Source organism: Muscardinus avellanarius (genome assembly GCF_963383645.1).
Source record: "Muscardinus avellanarius genome assembly, chromosome: 1".
NCBI lineage: Eukaryota > Metazoa > Chordata > Mammalia > Rodentia > Gliridae > Muscardinus > Muscardinus avellanarius.
In genome coordinates this window covers 141,675,777-141,681,794 of record NC_137786.1, presented here as the reverse complement: position 1 = coordinate 141,681,794, position 6,018 = coordinate 141,675,777, and positions in this window count along the sequence as shown.

Here is a 6,018-nt window from a genome sequence, read left to right as displayed (position 1 = left end):
TTTTTAATTAAATTTTTTTTTTTTGGTGGTACTGGGGTTGGAACCCAGGGGCTTTCTACCTTCAGCCTATACTCCCAGACCTATTTTATATTTTATTTGGAAACAGGTTCTCACTAAGTTGCTGAGACCCTCACTAAGTAGCTGAGGCTGGCTTCAAACCTACGTGATCCTCCTGTTACAGCCTCCGAAGTGTGGGGATTACAAGCTGGATATTTTGTATTTTATTTGGAAACAGGGTCTCACTATGTTGCTAAGAGCCTCAATAAGTAGCAGAGGCTGGCTTTGAATCTTTGCAATCTTCCTGTCTCAGCCTTCCAAGCGCTGGGATTACTAGTGTGAGCCGCCATGCCCCGCTAAAGCACCAGTTTTTTTTTTTTTTTTTAAATCAGGAGCCCTGTAACCAAGTAAAACACATTCTTGTTAGCCCCTTCAAAATTCTCTTTTCTTCAGTTACATCCCATTCTCTGGCTGAACTCCAGTTTTGAACCAATTAAACTGTCCAGGCTCCTTCTACATGTTGACTTTTGCTGGAGAAAACCCCCAAGCATGGTAGTTGGGCACCAGTGAACTTATGGTTAGGTTCTCTGTATAGTCCGGGACCAACATGATCACTTTCTGCTTCAGTTTTCCTTAAGAGTTATTTTAATTCTCACAAGCTTTATCCTCTTCAGTTAAGTGTTACACACATACAAATGCCTTGTGTGGGGGTTCGCACTATGCCAATAAAATAAAAGAGCTAAGTCCCATGTCCGGATTTGTGAGATGCAGAACATAATAGCAGGTGTAAGATGGCAGGAAGATGCCCAAACAGAACTGATACATAGAACTGGAAGCACAGAGTTCAAGGTAGCCATGATACAAGTCCCCTGACACCTCACACAAGTCCCTGAAAAGACATTCACTGTACTTAGACAAAATGTGGAGGTTTAATAATTCTTAGCTATACATGATGAAGATGACTCCTGTTGACCTTTGGGAAGCACACAGATATAATGGGGTCATTCCTGTGTTTATTTTTTATTTTGGGGTATATTGGGGACTGAACCCAAGGACATTCTACCTCCTAGCTATACCCCCAGCCTTGTTTTATTTTATTTATTATTTATTTATTTATTTATTTATTTATTTATTTAATTTATTTATTTTGGTGGTACTGGGGTTCCTGGAAGCCCTTCTACCTCCGGGCTACACTCCCAGACCTATTTTTACATTTTTTATTTGGAAACAGGGTCTCCTAAGCCAGCACCGTGCGGCTGGCTTCGAACCTGCGCGATCCTCCTGTCTCTGCCTCCCAAGCGCGGGGATTACAAGCGTGCGCCACCACGCCCGGCCTTATTTTTTATTTTGAAACAGGGTCTCACTAAATAGCTGAGGCTGGCTGAGAACCTGTGATCCTTCTCTCTCAGCCTTCCAAGTAATGGTATTACAAGTGTGTACCACCACGACCAGCTTTCATTCTTCTGTTTATGATCCTTTATTCCGTCTTATATACAGGGAGTAAAATTAAAATATATAAAGGTTAGCAGTATAAACATAAGATCTTGACCCAAGGATGCTTGAATTTTGCCTTGGTCCTGCAACCTGTAAGGTTCTTAAAGAAGACTAAATAAATATCAGTGGCATTTAAAAATTGTAGCATAGTGTCTGGTAATCCAATGCAAAAAGTTCTGGTGAAGATTGAGTAAGCACATGACCAAGGCTCGGTGCACAGGCAGGGACTCTTCTCTCCTTACGCTTCTAAAGACTCAAAGAAAAGGAGTATATAGTATACAATAAGGGGGGAAGAGATAGAGAGGAAAAAAAGGAAAGGGAGAGGAGAGAAAGGGAGAGAAAGAGAAAGAGAAGGAAAGAGGGAAGAGAAAGAAAAAGGGAGAGGGAAAGAGGGAAGAGAGAGAAAAAGGGAGAGGGAACAAGAGAGATAAGGAGAGGGAGAGAGAGAAAGGGAGAGAGAACAAGAAAGGGTGAGAAAGAGAGAAAGTGGGAGAGAAAGAGAAAGGGAGAGGGAAAGAGAAAGAGGGAAAGAGAAAGGGGAGAGAGAAGAAGAGAGAAAGGGAGAGAGAAAAAGAGGGGGAAGAGAAAGAGGGCAAGAAAGAGAGGGAGAGGGGGAGAGAGAGAGGGAGCAAGGGGAAGAGGGAGGGAGGGAGGGAGGGAGGGAGGGAGAGAGAGAGGGGGGGGGGAGATGGATGGCATGTGTGCTAATGAGCTCCTGAGCTCTTGAGGTCTGGATCCAGGGCCTAGATCATTTTGCTGCAGGGAGGTAAGAAGCGAAATAGAATGTGAGTAAGGGCCAGGGCTACTTGAGGTGGGGCCTTGCTATGTTGTCCAGGCTGACCCTGGACTCCTAAGATGCTAGTCATCATCCTACCGCAGCCTCCCAAATAGCTGAGACTATAGGTATGTACTTTCAGACTTGGCTAAATTTTCCCTTTTTATAAGGACACTCCACTCGTCATATTGCATTAGGGTCCAGCCTACTGATTGCATCTGAACTAACATCTATAAAAACCTTCTTTTCAAATAAAGTTATATTCAGAGATACTAGGGGTTAGAATTTCTACCTATGAATTTGGAAGGGGCACAATTCAACCTATAACAGAGTCATTGAGTGTGAATTTGGTAGTAGCCTTGTGTAGAATTAGTTTTTAAAATAATTTAGAGCAAAAACTGCAAATACAGTGAAATAGTTCACTCAAGCAAACATGTAATTAAAACAACTTCTCATAAATTCCTTCTACCCTTGAATTTTTTTTTTTTTTGTGTGTGTGTGTGTGGTGCTGGGGATTGAAATGAAGGGCATTTTGCCTCTGAAATACATCCCTAGCCCTAATTTTTATTCTTTACTTTGAAACAGGACCTCACTAAGTAATTGAGGCTGCCCACTAACTGAAAAATTCTGTCTCAGCCTCCCAAGCACTGGGATTACAAGCATGCACCACCACACCAGGCTAACATTTGTTTTTGTAATGAGTAGAATGTGTTAACCATTGAATGTTAGAGAATATTTATCTTTGATATAGTCAGTACCTAGGAAATATTGTTTCTATTCTGAGTGATCCAGGATAAGTAATACATTTATCTGGACCTTTTTTTTGTTTGTTTGTTTGTTTTGTTGTTAAATCTCTAAAGTTAGAGGATTAAACTAGATAGTATTTATTCAAAAAATCTCTAAAAGTTTTGATTCTTTTAATTTTTTATTCACAGTACAATAGGTGGGGATAGTGACAAACATCTGGAAATGTGTGAAGAATGTTTGCTATACAGCATTAATAATATCATGCAGAACAAATACAGTATATAACTATACACAGGAGACATTTTGAGAAATCACCATTGGGATCTATGCTTCTATCTCTATGATTTTATCTTCCTTTTCTAAATGAACAGGAAACTAGTCTATTATTAATCACTGACTTACTCTGCTTTTCATCATTTGATTTTTCTCATATACAATGTAAGTTGTCGACCCCAGTGCCTGGACCTGTGCCAGCCACATAGTAGGTGCCCAGGACATACTTAACGACAGAACAGAGGCAAGAGGTGACGTGCCACTGGAAACATCCTTGTGAGGAGATGTGAGGAGACAAGGCCCTTTCACTCCCAAGGTGTCCAGATTAGCTCAAGACTTGCCATGCCCGTGTTGGTGGGTGCATGTGTTTAGATCCATGTGGTCCATGTAGGCATATGTCAGGATGGCCTCAGAATTTTCCCTAGTAAGAATCATTAATACAACAGTTGGAACTTAGTCTCATACCTGAAGTCCTTCAGATGCTCTCAAATTCTGGCTCTTTTTATGCATTAAGTGGACTGTGGGGCTCACCGGATAGCATACCCAGACACTACAGTTTTCTATTCTAATTAATCCAGGGTTTTCTAGACCAGAGTTGGAATAGAGGCTTAAGGAGGTCACTGGAGGACACAAAATGTGCCCTTACCTAAGTGTATGGTGTGGCCTCAAGATGAGCAGATTTTTTTTTTAAATTTATTTTTATTGGTGCACTGTATTCATACATCATAGTGGGATACAAACTTTTGTAGACAAACATGCACACATCGCCCAGTCAGCCCCCACCCGATCCCCACCCCATTCTCTCCCCATCCCTCCCTCCCATGCTTGGCTTAGTGGTTGACATCTAGTATTATAGCAATTTATCCAAAATTAAAAATGATAATCTCACATAACAGTTTCATTTGTCTGATACCAAGCTTTTGATGACTTAAAGATAACATTTCAATATTTCTTTTTGCTTTCTTTCTTACCAGAGAATATTTTTTTCTTTTTTTTAGGTGAAACTATCATATATTTATTTTTCAGAAAAAAATCTATCCTGATATGGAAAATGGACTCTAGATACCCAAAACAATCTCGAAGCAAAAACAAAGCTAGAAGATGTATATTTTCTGATTTCAAACCATATAAAGCTACAATAATTGAAACAGTGTAGTACTGTTCTAAAGGCAGATATATAGACCATTGGAGTTAAATACAAGCCTAGAGCTAACTTCTTCCCTATATTGTCAAGTTATTTTTGACAAGGTTTCCACGAACATTTGGTGGTGGAAATAATAATCTTTTAACTAAATATTGTTGAAAAATAATAATTACATGGAAAAGAATAAAATTGGACCCTTACCTAATCCCACATACAAGTATTAACTCAAACTAGATAAAAGACCTAAATATAAATCTTAAGACTATAAACTTTTAGGAGAAAATCTGAGTCATAAAACCTCACAACATTGAAATTGGCAGTGATTTCTTGGATATGATTTCAATGGCACAGGCAACAGAAGAATATACAAACTCCCTAAAAAATAAAAGAAAATATTGTATATCCAAAGACAATGTAAACAGAGTTAAAAGTTACTAATAGAATTGGATAAAATATTTCCAAATGCTATATCTGAAGGTATATTAATATTCCAACTAGAAATCCTAAAAATTAACAACAATAAAGGCAAACAATACCATTTAGAGATAGGTAAGACTAACATAAATAATGAATCTCCACAGATAACCAATCTTAGTTGTCTGTTGGATGGAAACTCTTGTTTCTCTGGTTCTGGTGAGTGTTACCTATTTCTTCTTTGTAGTTAATCTCTTTGAGTATTTTCTCTAACGCTGGTTTTGAAGACATAAATTCCTTCAGTTTCTGTTTGTCATGGAAGCTTCTTATTTCTCCATCTAATTTGATAGAAAGTTTTGCTGGATAGGAAATTTTTGGCTGGAAGTTATTTTCTTTCAGAGTTTGGAATATGTTACTCCAAGCCCTTCTGGCTCTCATGACTTGGTTTGGGAAGTCTGGAGTGATTCTAATTGGTTTGCCTCTGAATGTCACTTGGCCCTTTGTTTTTGTTGCCTTTAAGATTCTCTGCTTGGCTTCCACATTGGTCATTTTGACAATTATATGGCGTGGGGATCCTCTTCTCCGATCCTGTCTAAAGGGAGTTCTATAAGTTTCCTGGATCTGTGTATCAACCTCTTGCTCTATATTTGGAAAATTTTCTGCTATTACTTCCTTGAAGAGATTGTTGATCCCTTTGGTATCACTTTCTTTTCCCTCCTCTATTCCAATTATTCTTAGGTTAGCTCTCTTAAGATGGGCCCATATTTCTTCAATGTCAGATTCCTGCTGTTGGATATCTTTTTCTAGATTAGAAACTATGCATTCATTTTTGGATTGCTCATCTTCTAAGAGCGAGATTCTGTTCTCCATGTGGTCTAATCGGTTGTTTGTGCTTTGAATTGAGGCCTTTACTTCATTAATTGCATCCTTTATCTCTTTTTGGCTCTCTCTGAGTTCTTTTCGAAGCACTTCTATTATTTCTACAGTTATTTTCCTGATTTGATCTTCTAGAAATCTCTGATTTTCTGTTTTATCAGGTTCTGATGTTGTGGGGTTGTGCACATTCATTACTTCAGTGTTATTCCTCTTTCCCATGATTTCGGAGGTTTGTGCCTTCTCTGGGTTCTTCCCTTGGGTCACTATGGCTTCACTTAAGGTGCTCTGGATCTCGAGT